The sequence below is a fragment of the Hypanus sabinus genome, chromosome 13 (assembly GCF_030144855.1).
Source record: "Hypanus sabinus isolate sHypSab1 chromosome 13, sHypSab1.hap1, whole genome shotgun sequence".
NCBI classification, from domain to species: Eukaryota; Metazoa; Chordata; class Chondrichthyes; order Myliobatiformes; family Dasyatidae; genus Hypanus; species Hypanus sabinus.
Genome location: NC_082718.1, coordinates 27,718,225 through 27,740,489, shown reverse-complemented (window position 1 = coordinate 27,740,489; position 22,265 = coordinate 27,718,225). Strand labels below are relative to the sequence as shown.

At 44.8% G+C, this 22,265-nt stretch overlaps 1 protein-coding gene across 1 annotated transcript in view; it reads right to left on the bottom strand.

Annotated features, from left to right (window-relative positions):
• LOC132403735 (uncharacterized) overlaps positions 1-2,983 on the bottom strand; it is a 65,889-nt gene extending 62,906 nt beyond the window's left edge. Inside the window, exon 1 of the mRNA XM_059987373.1 lies at positions 2,872-2,983. The gene's annotated coding sequence lies outside the window, so the exon portion shown is untranslated. The remainder of the gene's footprint in view (positions 1-2,871) is intronic.
• Positions 2,984-22,265: the final 19,282 nt, after the last annotated feature.

Genomic DNA, 22,265 nt, shown 5'->3' with positions numbered 1-22,265 from the left:
TGTCATTGGTTAAGTGCAAAAGGTGAAAAGTTTAAAGGGAATTTGATGGGAAATTTCTTCACTCAGAGGGTCATGAGAGTTGTGAAATGAGCTGCCAACCCAAGTGGTGCAGCAAAGCTCAATTTCAAAATGTAAGAGTTGTTTAGACTGGCAAATGAATGTTAGAATTATGGAGGCTATGGTCGATGGGAGAACACAGTTTAAACCATTCGACGTAGACGAGATGTTTCTATGCTGTACTTTTCTATGCCTCTATGTAGATTTTATCAGCAGTCTGGCTAGAGTGAAACCAACTCTAACCAACAATGCTCCCAGTATAATCTCTTTACATTTTTCCTGATGAAACCCAATATAAACAATGCTAAATTGAACTATTTCAGACAACCAGCCATTCCTGTTTGTATCAGTACTGACAGGTTATATTAAACCTGATTCTGATTCTGATTAAATGAAGACAGACAAGCAATCAGTGTGCAAAAAAGGGCAGATAAAAAGTAACAATGAGAACAGAGGTAGACACGAGAGACAGCAGATGCTGCAGTCTGGAGCAACAAAAACAAACAGAAACAAAATCAGGTATCACCAACACGTCATGAAATTTGTTCTTTGCAGCCACAGTACAATGCAATACATAATAACAGGAAAAAAATGTGGATTACAGTAAATATATATTGTATATTAGTTAAATAATTAGAGCAAAAGTAACAATTTAAAAAGTAGTGAGGTAGCGTTCATGGATTCAACGTCCATTCAGAAACTGAATGGCAGAGGCGAAGAAGCTGCGAGTAAAGGTCATGACCTGGGTGGTTGGGGCCTCCACTGATGGACACCCTTTTTCTGAGGCGCCGCTCCTTCAATTAGTCCTGGATGCTACAGAGGATAGGCCCATGATGGAGCTGGCTAAGTTTACAACTCTCTACAGCTTACTTCAATCCTGTTCAGTAGCCGCCAGCACCCCCACCACCCCGGTACCTTATGGTGATGCAGCCAGTTGGAATGCTCTCCATGGTACAACTGTAGAGATTTGTGAGTGTTTTTGGTGACATACCAAACCTCTTCAACTTCCTAATGATGCACGGCCACCAGAGGAACTCAGCAGATCAGGCAGTGGCAATTGAGAGAAATGGACTGTCAATATTTCAGTTTGAGACCCTTCATCTCAACTTCAATGAAGGGCCCTGGCTCAAAATACACACTTACTTAGTGGCTTAAAGAAGAAAAGAGGCCAAGGTACTTCACAGGACCATTACAAAACAAACCCTGAAGCGGAGGCATGAGGAGATATTAAGATGACGACCCAACCCTTCATGAAGGAGACTTTGGTAAGCATCTTAGTGGCTGAACAAGATGTGTCGAGATGTGAAATGAGGGAATTTTAGAGCTTAGGTCCTTGAATACAGCAGGCACAATGCCAGAAGGATAGGGAGGCCAAATAGTACGAGTAAGATCGGCGAAGTCAGAATTGGAGTTTGCAAATATTTTGATGGTTTGTAGCATAGGAGGATGTTGCAACAAAAAAAAACAGGGAAAAATTATTTGAAGAGGGCTCAGTCTGGGCGGGGATTTGTAAACAAAGATTGAGGGGCATTAACAGTGAAGCATTTCATCTAGGTTCCAGTGTAGACGGGGTAATGGTTCGACAGGACTTGATGCAAGATAGGACACAGCTAGTTGGGACTTAAATAACCTGATGCCTTTGAAGAAAAGAATATGGTAGACCAACAATGAGTCAGATCTAGACCAATGTGCAAAAAAAGACCAACATTTTAAAAATAAATAACTAACACTGAGAACATGAGTTGCAAAGTCCTTGAAAGTACGTGTATAGTTTGTGGAATCAGTTCAGGGTTGGGGTGAGTGAAGTTATCGACGCTGATTCAGAAGTCTATTGGTTGTAGGATAATAACTGTTCCTGAACCTGGTGGTGTGGGTCCCAAGGCTCCTATAGAGAGAAGAGAGTGTGGCCTAGATTGGTGGGGTCCTTGATAGTGGATGCTGCTTTCTTGTGGCAGCACTCCTAGCAGAGGACTGGGTTGTTTTCCCTACCTTCTATGGACTTTTCTGTTCCTGCTTAGACTGTGATATAACCAGCCTGGATACTCTCCACTGTGCATCTATCGAAGTTTGCCAGAGTTTTTGTTGACATGCCAAATCTGGACAAGCCTTGAAGAAAGTAGAGGCACTGTTGTGCCTTCTTACGAATGCCACTACATGCTAGCCCAGGGCAGATCCTCTGATATGATAATGCCAAGTAATTTAAAGTTACTGACCCCCCCTCCCCCCATCACCAATGCCCTAATGAAGAATGATTCATGGACCTCTGGTTTTTTCCTCCAATAAGCCATAATCAGCTCATTGGTTTTACTGTTGTTAAATGAGGGGTTATTGTTGTGGCACTATTCAGCCAAGTTTTCAGTCGCCCTCCTATATGCCAGATTGTTACCCCTTTTGATCTGGCCAACAGTGGTGTCATCATTAAATATGGCATTTGAGCTGCACAGTCATAAGCTTGAAGCAAGCAGATCGGAGGGCTAAGCTCACATCCTTGTGGTGCACCTATGCTAATAGTGATTGTGGAGGAGATGCTGTTGCCAATCCGAACTGACTGGAGTCTGCAAGTGAGGAATTCAATTCCACTCACCTGCAACTTTGGTCCATGGGTTGGACAAACAGACCTGTAGTTATTTTGATACCTATGTTGCACAATACAAATGTGTATATATTCTTTTAAAAGTAAGTGTGTTCATTGGTCATTGACTTCAGGAAATGGAATGGTGCAGAATTCTCTGTCAATGGTGTTGATATTGAGATGGTTGAGGCTTTCAAGTTCCCAGGAGTGAACATCACCAACAGCCTGACCCTGGTACTTACTTACTTACTGTCCATTATGCCATTGGCGTTTAGGGCAGCAACAAAGGTCCTCCATCTCTGGCGGTGTTCAGGGCTTCCTTCATTGTGCCAGTAGCTCACTCTTGGTTTTCACTACTGTCAACTATACAAGTCCCGAGTAAAGACTCAGGAATACCGGCACACTCAGATGTAGAAGGTTTCTTCATCGTTGTTTCTATAAGTTTTGTTTTACCTTGAGCTGAAGCCCTCTGATCCTGGAGGACTGGTAGATCACTCATAGTCTGGTCTCTACCTTTTGACCTGTTTGGCATGGGTGACCCTACCAAGACCCAAAGCATAAAACCCTGACTCCAGCCAACACGGCTCTCCAGGTCATTGAGGCACACAAGCCTCCAACCCCAACAACAAGGCTGTGGCCCTCTTGAACAAGCCTGTCCTGGTCCAGCTACGTTAACGGCATGGCCAAGAAATCTCACTAGCACCTCCACTTCCTCAGGAGATTAAAGAAATTCAACCCTCACTATGTTATAATGATGCACCATAGACATGTATCATGGCTTGTTATGACAACTACTCTGCCCATGACTGCAAGAAACAGCACACCATGGAAATCAGTCTTCCTTCTATGGACTCTGTCTATACTTCTCACTGCTTCAGTAAAGCAGCCGACATAATCAAAAACCCCATCCACTCGAGACATTCTGTCCTCTCTCCTTTCCCATTAGATGGAAGATACAAACCTTGAAAGCACATACCAACAAAGAGCTCAAAGACAGCTTCCCTACCACTGTTAATAGACAATTGAATGGTTCCCTAAGATGGACTCTTGACCTCACAATCCATGTTTTTCAGGCCTTGCACTGTATTTTATCTGCAACTGGAACCACGTTATTATGTAATCTGTAGTTGTTTTATCTTCTACTACCTCAATACACTATTGTAATGAGTTGATCTGTATGGACAGTAAGCAGGACATGTTTACAAGTTGTCACTGTAGGCAAGGTGAGAGGGAAGGTGGACGGGATGAAATAAGAAGCTGGGAGGCGATGGCTGGGAAAAGTAAAAGGGCTGAAGAAGAAGAATCTGATAAGAAAGGACAGTGGACCATGGGAGAAAGGGGAGGAGGAGGGGCAGCAGCAGGATGAGGAGAAGAGGTAAGAGGGGTGCCAGAGTGGAGAATTGAAAACATGGGAAGGAGGAGGGGGAGAATTTACCAAAAGTTAAAAAAATCAGGTTGGAGGCTACCCAATCAGAATACAAGGTGTTGTTCCTCCAACCTGAGTGTGGCCTCAGTCACCCACCCACCTTTCCCTTCGCATGGTCTCACTCTTATCTTCTGGCTTGTACTCCTTCCCTTTCCCCTACCGTCTTTTTCTGGCCTCTGCCTCCTTCCTTTCCAGTCCTGATGAAGCATTGCAGCATGAAACTGTTCATTGATACTGCCTGACTTGTAGAGTTCCTTCAGTGTTTTACGTGTGTTGCTTAAGAGACTCTTAGATAGGGCCATGGGTGAAAGAAAAATGGAGGATTGTTATGAAGGAGGAAATGGTTAGATTGACCATTGCTGCCTGTTCCAGTAGAACAGTCAGTAGGAAGAGGGAAAGAGTAGAAGGGACCAGGAGAAGAGTATGGGTAGGTGGAGGGACCACGGAACCTAGAATGGTAGCAGAGTGAGGAACTGGAACTGGAAGTGCTATAGATCTATTATTGTCACACTGGAGGCTGAGGTAGAACAAAGGACCCTACAGAAAATCCTGGCAATTCTGGACAGAGTTTCTCACCCTCTGCATGCCTCCTTGGCTGAACGGAGGAGCACTTTCAGTAATAGACTAAGGCAACTGCGCTGCTCCAAAGAGCGCTGTGTGAGGTCATTCTTACTTATTTAGAGATACAGCATGGAGTAGGCCCTTCCAGCCTTTCAATCTGTGCTGCCCCAACAACCCCAGACAACCCCGATTTAACCCTATCCTAATCATATGGCAGTTTCCAATGACTAATTAACCTACCCGGTACATCTTTGGACTGCGGGAGCGAACTGGAGCACTCGGGGGAAACCCACACATTCTAAGGGGAGGGGGAACTGTACAGAGGCTCCTTACAGAGGACGCCGGAATTGAACTCTGAACTCCAACACCCCGAGTTGGAATAACATTGCACTAACCAGCTCTCTACTGCAGCGCCCATAAGGTGCAAGGTCTGGGAGCTGGGAAACCTAGATTGTTTAATGTCATTTCCAGTACACAAGTGCAAAGGAGAATGAGATAATTGTTACTCCAGATCCGATGCAGCCCAAAAAATACCCACAATAAGATAAAGAACACAGTAATAATAAAAACGCAATAAATATAAATACATAAGATAGCTTATATACAAACATACACAAAATACTGGAGGAACTCAGCAGGCCAGTGAGCATCCATGGAAAACAGTAAACAGTCTACATTTCAGGCTGAGAAACACCTGATGAAGGGTCTCGGCCTGAAACGTCAACTGATTTCTCTTTTCCATAGATGCTGCCTGTCCTGCTGAGCTCCTCCAGCGTTTTGTGTGTGTTGCTCTGGACAATCAGCATCTGCTGATTTTCTCGTGTTTGGGAGCGTCTGTACATAAGGTGACTGGCAGGAAATGATAAAGTAGTGGTGGTTCGAGGTGTGGAGGGGTGGGCTAGTGGGTGGAAGTGTTGATCAGCCTTACTGCTTGGGATAAGTAACTGTTTTTGAGTTTGGTGGTCCTGCCGTGGATGCTATCTAACCTCCTCCCTGATGGGAGTGGGACAAATATTCCATGAGCAGGGCGGGTGGGATCCTTCATGATGTTACTGGTTCTATTTCAGCACCTTTCTTTATACAGTATGTCTTTGAAGGCATGTAGGCTGGTGCTGATGAGGCATTGGGCAGTTTTGACTACCTGTTGTAAAGCCTTCCTGTCCACCACAGTGCAGTTTCCATACCAAACAGTGACGCAGACTGTCAGGATGCTCTCTATTGCACATCTGTAGAAAGACTTGAGAATAGATGTGCAAAGTCCAGGTCTCTTCAGCCTCCTCAGAAAGCAGAGGCATTAGTGAGTTTAACTGATTGTGTAGAATGAGTCCTGGTAACATGAAAGGTCGTACGAGATGTGCACTCCCAGGAGTTTGAAGCTGCTCACAGATTCTACTGCTGTGCTGCCGATGTAAAGACGGGTGTGAGTGTGTGAGTGCAAGTTCTCCTGAAGTCAATAACCATCTCCTTTGTCTTGCTGACATTGGCAAAAAGGTTATTTGCTTGGCACCAGGCCTCGAGCTCTTCCACTTCCTCTCTGTGGGCCGGCTTGTTGTTGTTGGTGATGAGCCCCACCACTGTCATGTCATCGGCAAACTTGACAGGGGGATTACTTAGGTGTCTGGCCATGCAGTCATGTGTGAACAGAGTGTACGGCAATGGGCTCAGCACACATCCGTGTTGAGGATGATGGCGAGGGAGAAGCGCTTGTGCAGCCTGACTATCTGAGGTCAGTTGGTTAGGAAGTCCTACATCCAGTTGCACAGTTGTGTATTTAGACCAGGGAGTAGGAGTTTGTTCACCAAGGTCTGTGGGACAATAGCGTCGAATGCCAAACTGAAATCCAGAAACAGCATTCTGACATCAGTGTCCTTGTTTTCTAGGTTTGTCGGGGCCAAGGGCATGACAGCTGCTATGGTATCTGTTGTAGAGAGGTTCTGTCAGTAAGCATAATGGTGAGTGTCCAGTGTGGCAGGAATGGAGTTTTTGATAAATGCCATTACCAGTCATTCGAAGTGCTTCATGAAAATTGGCCTCAATGCCACTGGGTGGTAGTTGCTTAGTTCCAAAGAGCGTGGAGTTCCTTAGTACAGGGGTGATGGTGGCCACTTTGAAGCTTGTGGACAGAGGAATTGGTGACAGAGTAGCTGGATTTGGACTGATTTTTGAAGGCCAATGGGCCAAGTGCTCTCTTGACAACCCTATACACCTCTGACACCACTTTCAACAAAATAATGGATCTGTTTTTCCAGGTGCCTTTGGTAACTATGCACTCACACCCCTAAGAGCAGAAGTAAGTATTTCTGAATGGTTCTTGTAAAAGATCATTTCATTTCGATTGGAATTCACCAATTTTGTTTTTTCCTCTGCATCAAGCATGGGAAAAGGAAGCTGTGAGGAAAAGATGGCCCCAGGGATTAAAGGCGAGTTCGGGGCAGAGAGATCAGGAAAGTCTTTCCACGAATCCTTTGTGGAAGGAGGATGGGCTTCCTTTCCTACAGTGAAATATTGAGGAAAGAGCAAGGACATGATCTTAATTCCAAAAATCACTGGAGTGAGACCTTGAAGATACCGATGGGGGAACTCCACACTACTGTCATCAGTCCAGCTGTGAGAATGTAAAGGCAGAGGCGCCAGTCTGAGGCTCCAATCATCATAAAATAGAGGACTGAGAAAGATTTTAGGAAAATCCAATTTCCCAAAGTGAAGGTTTATCGTCAATATACGGCTTTCAGTTTTGTTTTTCTTATTTTTCGCTCTTTCCAACTTCTGGAAAATGGTCTTAGAGTCATAGAGCACTACAACCTTTGGCTCATCTAGTCAGTCCCGAACTATTATGCTGCCTAGACCCTGACCATAGCTCTCCATACCCCTCATATCCATGTACCTGTCCAAATGTCTCTTAAACGTTGAGATCGAACCTGCATCCACCACTTCCACTGGTAGCTCGTTCCACTCTCTCACCAACCTTTGAAGTGATGAAGTTCTCCCTCATGTTTTCCTTAACCACTTCACCTTTCACCCTTAACCCATGACCTCTAGTTTACCCTATCTTTGCTCTTCATAATTTTGTATACCTCTATCAAATCTTCCCTCACTCTTTACTACTCCAGGGAATAAAGTAGTAATCTATTCAGCCTCTTTCTGCAGATGTCACCCTTCCTGTCCAGTTTTTCCATCAATTTCTATTTTATGTCAAGTTTCCAGCATCTGCAGGTTTCTTTTACTTTTCATTGACCTTAATCAATCACAAAATGTACTCCACAACTGATGACATCTTCCAAACGTTAATAATCAGACAGAAATAGTTGTGTCTATAGCATTTTGCAAACCTCAGCTTCCTACAAACACAATTTTAGGGCCAAGTTATTGAGCATATTTAAAGTGGAGGTTGATAGGTTATTGATTAGTAAGGTTTCAGAGGTTATGGGGAGACAACAGAAGATTGGAGTTGAGAGGGGAAATAAATCAGCCATAACCGAATGATGAAGCAGACTCAGTAGGCCAAAAAGCTGAACTCTGCTTCTATGTCTTGTCTTATTATTTGGTTATGACCATAGTTACACTTTGTGGGCTCTTGCTGTGCACAAGAATCAGGTTATCGCTGTCATACTTCTATTTGTGGGAGATGCTATGTCCAAGTTGTCTCTGATTTCTCTGTTAGGTCAGTAGCTGCACTGAAATACTTTACTGTTTTCATTGTCCGTAAAGTGTCTGGATTGCTGTGATAGGCAATAGATAAATGCAGTTGATTCTATGTACAAGAAGTCAAGGGGGTTTGGCATTCTATAGTTATGGAGAGTGATAAGGCATGAAAATTAACCCTTCAGCCCACAAATTCCTTACCAACCACTGACCCATTTACATATTAATGTTGGCTTGGGCTTTCAGGGTTCTGGACTAGTTAAGACGTCAGAGGTTATGGGGGTGGGAAAGGAAGGAGGATGGGGTTGAGAGGGATAATAAATCAGCCATGATAGAATAGTGAGAAGATTTGGTGGGCTGAATGGCCTAATTCTGCCCTTTTTTCTTATGATCTTATGGTCTAAATAAAACTCCGGTTATTCAGTTTGGAATTTTTTTTAATAGCTGGTTTCTGAAGGATTAAATGTTGGCCACAGCTCCATTTGTTAACAATGCCAAATCAGTGCAGCATTTATTCCCTATTTCAGTAATGGTGAGCTGCACACACAAAATGCTTTTGGAACTCAGCAGGTTGGGCAGCATCTCTGGGGAGGAATAAACAGATGAAGTTTCATGCCAAGACCATTCATCAGTCCTGGAAAGGAAGAGGGACGGCTAGAAGTCTAGAATTTTTCTAGCTTCATCCCCCTTCCTTTCCAGTCCTGATAAAGTTTTCTCACCTTGAAACGTCGACTGTTTATTCCCATCCACACACGCTGCCTGACCTGCTGAGCTCCTCCAGCGTCATGTGTATGTTTCGCTGAATTTCCAGCACCTGCAGAGCCTCCTGTCTTTATGATTGTGGATATAGAACATAGAAGAGTACAGCTCAGGAACAGGCCCTTCAGCCCACAATGATGTGCCAAACCAGCTAAAAAGTAAATCAAAAACACCCAAACGCTAATCCCTCCAATCTACACCATGTCCATATCCCTCCATTTTCCCTTCATTCATGTGCCTATCCAAACATCTCTTAAAAGTCTCTAATGTATTTGTCTCTACCACCATACCGGGCAGTACATTCCAGGCATCCACCACTCTCTGAGTAATAAAACTTACCCCTCACTTCTCCCTTGAACAGATCCCCTCTCAACTCCAATGTAAGCCCTCTGGTATTAGATGTTTCAACCCTGGGAAGCAGATACTCTCTGCCCACTCCACTTGTGCCTCTCATAATCTTGCAAACCTCTATCACAGCTAGGGCAGGAATCGAACCCTGATCTGTGATCGCAGCCATTATGCGTCACTCCACATGAACTAGCTTCTTGAACTAGTGCTTCTGTTGGCTACACCCACTGTGCTGTTGTGGAAGATATTGCAAGGCTTTGTCCCAAATGAAGATGCAGTGTGATGGAGAATCAAAGAGACACAGAAACAAACAGGACAGAAACAGGCCCTTTTGGCCCAACCTGTCCATGCTAACCAAGTCGCCTAGTGCTATTCGTTTACATTTGCCCCATATCTGCCCACACTTTACTGCCCACATACTTGTCCAAATGCCACATAGGTGTCATAATAGCACCCACCTCCACCAATTCCTCTGGCAGCCCGTTCCACATGTGTGAGAATTTTGCCTTATTTAAATCTTTCCTCTCTCACCTGAAACCTAAGCCCAAACAAGAGAAAATCTGCAGATGCTGGAAATCCAAGCAACGCATACAAAATGCTGGAGTGACTCAGCAGGCCGGGCAGCATCGATGGAAAAGAATATAGTCAACGTTTCAGGCCAAGACCCTTCTTCAGGACTGGTCTCCGGTTCTGAACTCTGGTACTCTGGGGAAAATTTGTGTGCGCACGCCGCCCGTGTCCTTACCGTTCTCCCTCTCTCTCTTGGCATCCAGCTGTTTCAGGTGTGCCGAGCCGCTGTCAATCTCCATTAGGAGCCCTGCTGGACCCGCCTCCTCGGCAGGACTTCTCCAATCGGGATTTGGAGTCCTGCTGGACCCGCCTCCTCGGCGGGACTTCTCCAATCGAGATTTGGAGCCCTGCTGGACCCGCCTCCTCGGCAGGACTTCTCCAATCGGGATTTGGAGCCCTGCTGGACCCGCCTCCTCGGCGGGACTTCTCCAATCGGGATTTGGAGCCCTGCTGGACCCGCCTCCTCGGCGGGACTTCTCCAATCGGGATTTGGAGCCCTGCTGGACCCGCCTCCTCGGCGGGACTTTCCAATCGGGATTTGGAGCCCTGCTGGACCCGCCTCCTCGGCGGGACTTCTCCAATCGGGATTTGGAGCCCTGCTGGGCCCGCCTCCTCGGCGGGACTTCTCCAATCGGGATTTGGAGCCCTGCTGGACCCGCCTCCTCGGCGGGACTTCTCCAATCGGGATTTGGAGCCCTGCTGGACCCGCCTCCTCGGCGGGACTTCTCCAATCGGGATTTGGAGCCCTGCTGGACCCGCCTCCTCGGCGGGACTTCTCCAATCGGGATTTGGAGCCCTGCTGGACCCGCCTCCTCGGCGGGACTTTCCAATCGGGATTTGGAGCCCTGCTGGACCCGCCTCCTCGGCGGGACTTCTCCAATCGGGATTTGGAGCCCTGCTGGACCCGCCTCCTCGGCGGGACTTCTCCAATCGGGATTTGGAGCCCTGCTGGACCCGCCTCCTCGGCGGGACTTCTCCAATCGGGATTTGGAGCCCTGCAGGACCCGCCTCCTCGGCGGGACTTCTCCAATCGGGATTTGGAGAGCGCAGTTTTTTAAAAAAGCCGGCACCAGGGAAGCGGGAGAGTCGACTGTTAGAGAATTGCGCTAGTTGTCCTACGTGTTTTATTATTTTGGATTTGGTTGTCCTCTGTCACTTCTGTAAATACGTGTAAATATACGGTGTCTGTCTTATCCTTCACGCGTCACGAACAACGCATCACACAGAGGGTGCACTTGCTTTTACCCCTAGACTAGAGCCAACAGGGGGAAGTAACAGTGACCATTCTCCTTAGCTATGCCCCTCATGATTTTATCTGCCTCTCTGCACTCACCGCTTATCCTCCTGCAGGAGTACACGTGCTTCCGTTTATCGTTGCTGATGTGCCTTCATAAGCTGATTGATGAATTTTTCAGTTTTATGCAGAACTTCGCCAAATTTTAAGGAACGTGTAGTAGTACACAATCCCAGAGAGAGAGAGTTGGTGATATATCAACTGCACGATCCCGGGAACCTTGTGTTGCACGCCTGGAATCTACTTCTGGCAGAGCAGGCTCGATGGGCCGAATGGCCTCATTCTACTCCTTTGTGGTCTAAAAAAGCCCCAGCTTATCCAAACTCTTGCAGCTCAAACCTTCCATTTTTAGGTTAGTCCAAAACATTGACAGGCCATTTCCCTCCACTGATGCTGCCTGACTCCATGAGTTCCTCTAGCATCTTGTGTGTGGCTCCAGATTCCAACATCTAGAAGTTGTTGGAAAGTTTCTGCTTTCCCATTTCCAGCCTGTGGACAATTTGTCTTTGATTCCCACTGACTGGTTTTAGAAAGCTATAGAATGCTACAGTACAGAAATAGACCACTTGCCCCATCTCGTCCATTGAGACATTTAGAAAATTAAGCTATTAATCTGCCTAGTCTCATTGACCTCCACACCTTCAACTTCCTTTTTCTCTTTGATGAACCAATAGAGTAGGCCTTGGTTCAATTTGCCCTCTAAATCACAGTACAGTGCAGCATCTAGAGGGTTATATGCCATACTGTCAATGTGGGCTGTTTAATAGAACATAGAATAGTACAGCACAGTACAGGCCCTTCAGCCCACAATGCTGTGCCGACCCTTAAACCCTGCCTCCCATATATTCCCCCACCTTAAATTCCTCGATATACCTTCATAAGTCACAGACTCAGATATGTAAAGACATTCGAATTGTAAGAGTGTACAACATAACCCAAAACTTCCGTGTCACGACTGTAAGGGAGGCATTAATTACATTATTCCCACAGTTGATTGCTTTTAACATGAGAACAATGTTGACTTTTACCTTGAGCCTATAAGTACACGTGCCATCCTATATACTAAATCTTTTAAGGCCATTGTCACTTGTTCTGCAAATGGAACTATTTCAGAATGAATCATCTGGTAGAACTTGGTAAGAATGATAGGCAAACATTACTGGGCATAATTAAGAGTTTCACCAAGTAGAATGGCGATTACACATTGAACTCGAGTGAAACAGTCAATAAGATAGCAAAGAAAAATAGTTAGCCTGACTGAAAAATGACTTATTAAACATTGTGCCAAGATAGCCTGCACAAGGTACCAACCTAGTGAAGTTAATCATTCAGTGAATTGCTGATGTGGGAGCTAAGTAATTGCATAGCCAAAGGATTAGACCTACACTCCAAATTCCTGACACATGCCGTCATGATCTGAGGTAAAAAATTAAAGAGCTAACGGAGGGCTACAGTCTTGTGAATATTCCAATCCTGGCAGAATGCTGTGGTTAAAAAATGAACTATTAATCTGCCTAGTCTCATTGAGAAGGAGCGTGAGTTGATATTCGACTCCATTTTGCCATTTAAAGCGTCCATTAATTGCCGATTAAAACATCGAGGAAGAATGGGACATCCGGGCAAAAGGAGAAGGCGAGCGAGAGTTTCTGCGCTGACGTTCGACCTTTTGATTGCTGCCGAGAAGGAGTCTGTGAGTGGCCTATCGCTGTGTGGCTCACGGTGGCGGGCAGGTAGCCCTCTCTGCCTCATGTGGTGCCCCTCTCTTTCGATGAATGTCAGTGATATCGACGGGTGGCATCACGGTTCTGCTGTTATGGATTGGACTATTGCATTTATGGACTGTGAACTTCTTCAGACTAACGGTTTTTACTGTTAGTATTCTGTTTGTTTTTTTGTGCGAGGGAGGGTTATCTTGTGGTCAATGTTCCTGTTCCGTTTTGTGCAGGGGGAGGGTTGATGACCGGGATGCCATTCTTTTCTTTTGTGTGGAGGTTGGGTTTGGTGTTTCTCTCTGAACAACTTTCATGTTCTTTCTTGTTTCATGGCTATCTGGAGAAGACAATTTTCAGAGTTGTATACATGCTTTGATAATAAATGAACTTTTAGACCTTTCTTTGTGACTCCCTTTATTAGATGTGCCTAGTGAGTGATCTAGGAGGATAACCGGTACACAGCCAATTCCATTCACACAGACAGACAGACATACTTTATTGATCCCGAGGGAAACTGGATTTCGTTACAGTCGTACCAACTAAGAATAGTGAAGAAATATAGCAATTTAAAACCATAAATAATTAAATAATAATGTTAATCGTGCCAAGCGGAAATAAGTCCAGGACCAGACTATTGGCTCAGGGTGTCTGACACTCCGAGGGAGGAGTTGTAAAGTTTGATGGCCACAGGCAGGAATGACTTCCTATGATGCTCAGTGTTGCATCTCGGTGGAATGAGTCTCTGGCTGAACATACTCCTGTGCCTAACCAGTACATTATGGGAGACATTGTCCAAGATGGCATGCAACTTGGACAGCATCCTCTTTTCAGACACCACTGTCAGAGAGTCCAGTTCCATCCCCACAACATAACTGGCCTTACAAATGAGTTTGTTGATTCTGTTGGTGTCTGCTACCCTCAGCCTGCTGCCCCAGCACACAACAGCAAACATAGTACTGGCCACCACAGACTTATAGAACATCCTCAGCCTTATCCAGCAGATGTTAAAGGACCTCAGACTCCTCAGGAAATAGAGACGGCTCTGACCCTTCTTGTAGACAGTCTCAGTGTTCTTTGACCAGTCCAGTTTATTGTCAATTTGTATCCCCAGGTATTTGCAGTCCTCCACCATGTCCACACTGACCCCTTGAATGGAAACAGGGGTCACCGGTGCCTCAGGTCCACCACCAGCCACATAGTCTTTTTCACATTAAGCTGCAGATGATTCTGCTCGCACCATGTGACAAAGTTTCCCACCGTAGCCCTGTACTCCGCCTCATCTCCCTTGCTGATGCATCCAACTATGGCAGAGTCATCAGAAAACTTCTGAAGATGGCAAGACTCTGTGCAGTAGTTGAAGTTTGAGGTGTAGATGGTGAAGAGAAAGGGTGACAGGACAGTCCCCTGTTGAGCCCCAGTGCTGCTGACCACTCTGTCTGACACACAGTGTTGCAAGTGCACATACTGAGGTCTGTCAGTCAGGTAATCAATAATCAGATAATTCGCTCCACACAACATAACCACCTGATGAAGGGTCTTGGCCTGAAACAAAGATTGTTTATTCCTTTCCTGACCTGCAGACCTCCAGTATTTTGTGACATAAAATGACTTGCCACATGAATATTATACCAGTGAAGGCTGGTTATTCCCTGGAAATTAAATCTCCCTAGAGGTTTTCTCCGGTCTAGATGGACAGGTTATGCATATGATGGAAATCTCTCCATTTTTCTAGGTACATAGTTAGCGGTACACAGCTACATGGTAGCGTAATGATTAGCACAAGCTCTGCAGCACCAGCTGTAAGATTGGGGTTCAGCTCCTGTAAGGAGTTCGTACCTTCTTCTCCTGACCGTGTGGATTTCCCCCAGGTGCTCTGGTCTCCTCCCACATTCCGAAGATGTACAGGTTAGCGAGCTGTGGGCTCGCCATCTTGGTGCTGGGAACGTGGCAACACACTTGCAGGCTACCCTCTGAGACTGGGTTAGTCATTGATACAAACGATGCATTTCACTGCATGTTCTGAAGTTTTGATGTGCGTGTGGCAAGTAAAGCTTATCTTAGACCCAAGGTATTCTGCGAATTCTGGAAATCCAAAGGAAAACATGCAAAATGCTGGAGGAACTCAGCAGGTCAGGCACCATTATTGGAAATGAACAAACCGTCGAAGTTTCACGCCAAGACCCTTATCCATGATTGGAAATGAGGGGAGGGGGAAGATGCCAGAATAAAAAGGAGGGGGAGGGTAAGGACGATAACTGGAAGGTGATAGGTGAAGCATTGGAGAGCAAGGAATCAGATAGGAGAGGAGAGTAGACCATAGGAGAAAAGGAAGGAAGGGGGCCACCAGAGAGAGGTGATAGGTCACTGAGAACAAGAGGCCAGAGTGTGGAATCGAAGAAGAGGGGAGGGGGAGGGAACTTTTTTTACTGGAAGGAGAAATCGATATTCATGCCATCAAGTTAGAGGCTACCTAGATGGAATATAAGGTGTTGCGCCTCCACCCCATGGCAAAAGAGAAGTCCATGGGCCCACATGTTGGAATGGGAATGGGAATTTAAATATTCGGACACTGGGAAGTTCCACATTTATTGGATGGAATGGAGGTACTGGACAAAGCAGTCCCGAAATTTACATTGGGTCTTGCCAATAAAGAGGAGGCTGCTTTGGGAGCAGTGGATACAATAGATGGGCCCAGCAGATTCACAGGCGAAGTGTTGCTTCACTGGGAAGGACTGTTTAGGGCCCTGAATGGAGGTGAGGGAGGAGATGAATGGGCAGGTGTGGCACTTTGGCCGCTTGCAGGGGTAAGTGCCGAGAGGGAGATTAGTGGGGAGAGATGAATGGTCATGGGAATCACGGGGGCAGCGATCCCTGTGGAAAACAGAGAGTGGGATAGAGGTAAAGGTGTGTTTGGTGGTAGGATCCCCTTGGAGATGACAGAAGTTGTGGATAATGATGTGTTGGATGAGGAGGCTCGTGGGCTGGTAGATAAGGACAAGAGGAACTCTATCTCTGTTCAGGTGGCAGGAAGATGGGGTGAGCACAGATGTCCAGTGTGGTGAACTACATATACCTGTCTGGACACACCCCTGCTGACTGCTCCTGTGGCTCCTCCCACAGGCCCCGGTATAAAGGCGATCAAGGCCTGAGCCCGGCCTCTCAGTCTCCAGGATATAGTATGGTGGTCACTCACTGTTTGTTCCTTCTTCCAGTCAATAAAAGCCGATATCTCGCCTTACGTCTCAGTGTGAGTTATTGATGGTGCATCATCCAGAAAGTGGAAGAGATGTGGGTGAAGGCAGCATCAAAGGTGGAGGAAGGGAAAGCTAATTTTAGGTCTTAACCTTAAGATGTTTCGATATACATGCGACAATTAAGAGTAATCTTAGATCTTAATCTTAACATGTTTTGACAAACATGTGGCAAATCAAGGTAATCTTTAAAATCCTTCAGTTAGCAGCAAAAATAGCTTGAGGATGAAGCAGTCCACTTGAATGACATTCTATCCAACATCCTAAACACTCAGTCCCTCCACCTCAGCATGACTACAGTTTGAATTATCCACAGAAACCGTTGTAACATCTTGCCAAGGGTAGAAACTCCCAAACTAATAAAAGCTACTAACCCAAACAACAGTGTCAGTAGACTGAGGGAAACACCACTGCTCCAAGTCACACGGCATCCTGGAAACCAATCACTGGATCTCTGTGACAGCTCATCAGCACCGTATATAAGGATGGAAGATAAACTGCAACCTTGCTAGTGATGCTGCGCGTCCTCTGGACTCGCTGGAATTTGTAGATGGTTTTGTTGAGGGGAATGATGTAAATATTAAAGAAAAGCTGGCCATGAGCAATAAATACAAGAATTCCTGCAGACCTTGGAAATCTTGAGCTACAAACACAAAATGCTGCAGGAACTCAGCAAGGAAAGCAGCCTCCATGGAGGGCGATAAACAGTCGACGTTTCGGACTGTAGCCCTTCGTCAGACTGGAAAGACAGAAGCCAGAATATTAAGATGGGGTGAGGGAAAGTGACAAGTTGGCAGATAATATGTGGGACCAGGTGAGGGGGGGATAAGGTGAGAAGCTGGAGGTGGGGAGGGTGATAGGTAGAAAGGTAAAGAGCTGAAGATTTACCTCAACAATATTGACTTCTACAACTTACAGTAATTTCTCCTCCTCCCCATTCAGAGAGGCTCTTCTCTCTTTTCCCATCACCAACTTTTGTTATCCTCTTGCCCTTTTTCTCCTCATCTGCCCATCACCTCCTTCAGGTTCCCATCCTCCTTCCTTTCTTCCATGAATATAAGGAGCAAACACGAGGAAATCTGCAGATGCATATAAGCAGATGAATATAAGGAACTGGGATAAGGAAAGGCATGTTGACAGCACTTTCAATGAAATTCATCATTGGTCTTCCCTTAATGGACAGAAGCAAAGGCCTTGTGTGTTATTTCCTCTGTAAAGACATCACATAGAAGTAATCCATTGCCATAATTTGACAAATCTGCAACACAACAATGTGACAAAATGCAGAAACATTTTCCAAGAGTTTTTTTTTGAAGGAAATTATCTTTTACTGAACCTTAATGAGACAGTGGTTTAGTTTCTATCTGTTTGTGGTTATGTATATCTGCCTGTGTAGTCATTGCCATGTTTGTGGGTGTGGTGCGTGTGTAGGTGTATTAATTTATTAGTTAGCAAACACGAGGAAATCTGCAGATGCTGAAAATTCAAACAACACACACAAAATGCTGGTGGAACACAGCAGGCCAGGCAGCATCTATAGGAACGTCGACAGCGCTTCTCCTATAGATGCTGCCTGGCCTGCTGTGTTCCACCAACATTTTGTATGTGTTATTAGTTAGCAATACAGCACAGGGTAGGCCCTTCGAGCCCTCCAAATCATGCCACCCCAGTAACCCCGCAACCCCGATTAACCCTAAACTAATCATGGGACAATTTGTAATAACCAGTTAACCTCCCTGGGATGTTTTTTTCGACTGTGGGAGGAAACCAGAGCACCACACATTCCATGGGGAGGGCATACAGTGGCTCCTTGCAGAACGGCACCAGAACTGAACTCCACACACCAGAGCACTCTCAGTTATAATGACATCACACAAAATCCTCGTGTATTTGCATGGATGTGTGTATGTATAGTGTGTTAGTATGTGTGCGTCTGTGCACGTGTGGTGTGTCTGGGTTTGTATAGTCTGTTCACGTGTGTGTCTGGGTTTGTATAGTCTGTTCACATGTGTGTCTGTGTGTGTATGTGCATGTATGTGTGTGTCTGGGTTTGTATGGTGTGTTTGCACGTGCATCTGTGTGCGTATGTGCTGTATATGTGCGTGTGTGGAGCGAGATGCCAAGTGTAGCCAAGATAAATTGCACAAGGCAGAGAGAGAGAATGTTACACCAGGCTTACTCAGATCTCCACATTTCGGGAGTCACTCCCTTCCCCCCAGCATATTTATAGCATGACTAATGAAGTCGATTGCCTTTCCTTGCACAGCCTGACATAAGGACCATTTATCAGCGCAACTAAGTCTTGGCTCCAGCTCCTTTATTGCAAGATGATCGGCCTTTGAACAGCCAGTTGTTCGACTCACCCAGACTGAGAGTTACTGAGCAATGCTGTTCAGGTTATTAACCCTCTGCAACAGATCCTGAAAAGCAAATTATGTGTTGTGGTGTCCCCATTTTTGTGTGAAATCCCTCTATCCTTTCCAACAGCAGTATAAACAGGGGGGAAAGAACATTTCCCCCAAACCACTTACAACACTCCCAGACTATCCCAGTGTGCTTTATGGTCATTGATATATTTTTTTGTAATCGGATGATGTTTGGCAATTTGCGCACAGCAACCTCCCAACGCAATTAAATAATGACCATAAAATCCCTAGTGTTGAAGGAACTCAGTGGGTCTGGTGACATCTCTAGAGAGGAATAAACAGTTGACATTTCAGGCCAAAACCCTTCATAATCTCCATAGATGCTGCCCGACCTGCTAAGTGTCTCCAGCATTTTGTGTGTATGTTACCCTGGATTTTCAGCACCTGCAGAATCTCTTGTGTCCCTTATAGTCATGTTCATTGGCAGATTAATATTGCTCTGTAGCAGAATTCCCAGCCCCTTTCTTGAACTGGACCCATGAGGTCTTCTGCATTCTCCATCTCTTGGGGTTTGGCAATAAATGCTGATGTTGAATTTCAGTTTGAAATGTTGGCAATCCTTTTCCTCCCACTGATTGAGTTCATCCAGCAAATTGTGTGTCACTCCAGATTCCAGCATCTGCTGTTTCTTGCGTCTCCTGTAACCATCTCATCCGAAAGATGTCTCATTCTTCGGTTGGTGCATGGACTCTTCTGTAGTGGCAGCGGCTGTTCTGTGGCTGTTGAGTTGAATGCTGGCCATGTAGCCTGCTCAGGGAGTTTACTGTTGTGTTCATCACCACTGTCTACCCACCACCCCACCCCTACCAGGATCAACACCAAGGATGCACTGAGAGAAATTTATGGCATCATCACTACAAAACAATCTTCCAGATGGTCTCTTCCAAATTGCAGGAAACTTCAATCATCTTATTTATTTTGGGGGCTTCTTCTTTTCTGATTGTGGTTTTTTCGTGGAGTAACAATTATTTCACTTTCCCTCACACTCATGCACTGAAGAATGGCAATCTTGAATCAAAAGTATGCAACTCTTTTAGGATGCCATTGTAAATTACTGTAAGGTAGGACTTGAATCCTGAGTATCAGAGTTCAGATTATTACCAAAGGAGCAGCAGCTGACTAGCCAAACTAATTTCAACCTGGCAATGAAATAGCATTAATTTATCAGAATTTGTACTCTGCTATCCTAACATAAATTTCAAGATATGCTCAGGAACTCTCTGTGCTGCATGTTTTTTTTGCCCTTGACTTACTTTATTGACGTCACTTTTGTTATCAGTCACATGTGTCTCATAACTAGCAGCTAGTTCAAACTGCTCCTTTAGAGTAAATTTTTTTTTAAAAACCCAGCAGTAATAAGATCAGAAAATGATGGAAACACTCAAGAGGCCAGGCAGAATTTATGGAGAGAGAAGAAGAGTTGGAGTTTCGTGTTCAGCAGGATTGGCAATAGCAAAGGATAAAATAGGTTTTAGATTATGGAGAGGAAAATATAAGGTCAGTCTTGAAGTGATCTCACTACAAAAATGGGTGAATACTGTTTCGGCCCCCTTCCTTTCCAGTCCTGATGCTGGGTCTCACCCCAAAACATCAACTGTTTATCACTACCCACCCCCCTCCCACCTCACCATAGATGCTTCCTGACCTGCTGAGATTCGCCACCATTTTGTGTGTATTGCCTTAACTTTGACATGGGGATGCATGCAGTCTGAAGATGAGGTGAGGTGCAGATGACTGAGGCCACGGAGTTTGGAGTGAGAGTGGGCATTAACGGATGACTAGAAGCTTGGGCTTGGCATTGTGAACTGAAGATTTTAGCAACTCTGAAGAATGATCGTCAACATGAAATATTAACTCTGTTTCCTTCTCCACAGTGCTGCCTGGCCTGGTAGGCATTTACAATAATTTATGTTTTATTTCAGCTTCCTGGAGTCGATGGCCGGGTGCTGGTTTAATTACTATGCCTGGATTAGAGCATATAAATTCTTATGACTCTCCTGTGTAGCAATGAGCAAGCATTTCATGCAAGATATTGCATGAATCATCATAACAAGTGCAGATTGATAACATTTTCTGATTAGATTAAAGAAATTTTGTTTCAGAAATTCAGCACCTCACCTTTTATTCATATTCTCATACAGATTTGAACCTTATTCCAATTCTAGAATGAATAATATACAATGCTTCTTCAATATGACATTGAGGGAATGCTGTCTTATTGGAGATGGCATACTTCAAACGAAATATTAACGTGAAATGTCTACAGTCCGAGGAGAAAATAAAGGAATCTGTGTCACCATTCAAAAAAGACAAGTGGAGATTTTCCTAGTTTATTAACCAATGTTTATAACCTCCATAGGTCACCAAATTATATTTTAAGAATGGCTTCTTTCCCTCTGCCATCAGATTTCTAAACAGTCCATGAACCCATGAACATGATCTTGCTATTCTTCTTTTGCAATGTTTATTTATTTTTGTAACTAATTTTTATATCCTGCACTTTACTGCTGCCACAGAACGACAGATTTCATGACAGAGTCCCAATGAGAAGTCCCAGCCCGGAACGTCGGCTCTTTATTCCTGTCCATAGATGGTGCCTGACCTGCTGAGTTCCTCCGGCATTTTGATGTGTGTTAACTCAGTGATAGTAAACCTGGTTCTGACCAGAAATCCTTTCCTTCTGTACATGAAAAGTACCCAATAAAAGAGGAAAGTCCTTCCTGAGCCCTGCCCATGATTTGTCCCCTAACCATTACCCAGAAAAAGATTATTATGCATGGATTCAACAGACACAAAATGCTGGAGGAAATGGACACGAGTACTGGAATCTGGAGCATAGAATAAACTGCAAGCAGAACTCAATGGATCAGGCAACACATGTAGAAGAAAATGGGTAGTCTACGTTTTGGGTTGAGACCCTTCATCTGGATTATCGAGTCCTGGTCGTCATACCAATGTGTTTTGATATAATGAGTATTCTAAGGAGCTACTCTGATGTCTGGAAACCTGCAGCAGCACCTACAGATTTAAATTCTTACATCACAGAAACAGGCTCTTTAGCCTATTGTGGGCAAGTCAACTATAAAGCAATGGAGAGGAGATACACCAGGATATTATTTGCAATGGAGTGTTTTTTTCATTTATGCATAAAAAGGATTTGTCTGATTTTACGCTTTATTTGTTTGTCATTCTTTGGTTATGTATAATTTTTCATAAATTCAAATCACATCAAATCAAGTTTATCATTCAAACTATACATTGGTAACAGCTGAATGAGACAGCTGGGGCCAAGATGTAAAACATTCAAAACAGCAAGCAAGCTTCAAAATAGCGAGTAACATGATTCAAAAGAGTTAATAACATAATTCAAAATCGCATATTCACTCAAAAAACCAATTATATAGTCTAAGAACACAGAATGCTGGCGGAACTCAGCAGTCTAGACAGCATCTATGGGAGGAGGTAGTGACAACGTTTCCGACCGAAACCCTTCATCAGGAGTCAGACTCTAAGTGACAATGTTCGGCAATCGATGATAACTTCCCAGCAGTGTGCAGATGTGTGCAGTCAAGTGTCATTCCACCGGCTGAACACCAATGGGTGAGGCCATACCCCAGCGAGCACAGACTCCACTCTGTTGTGCTTCT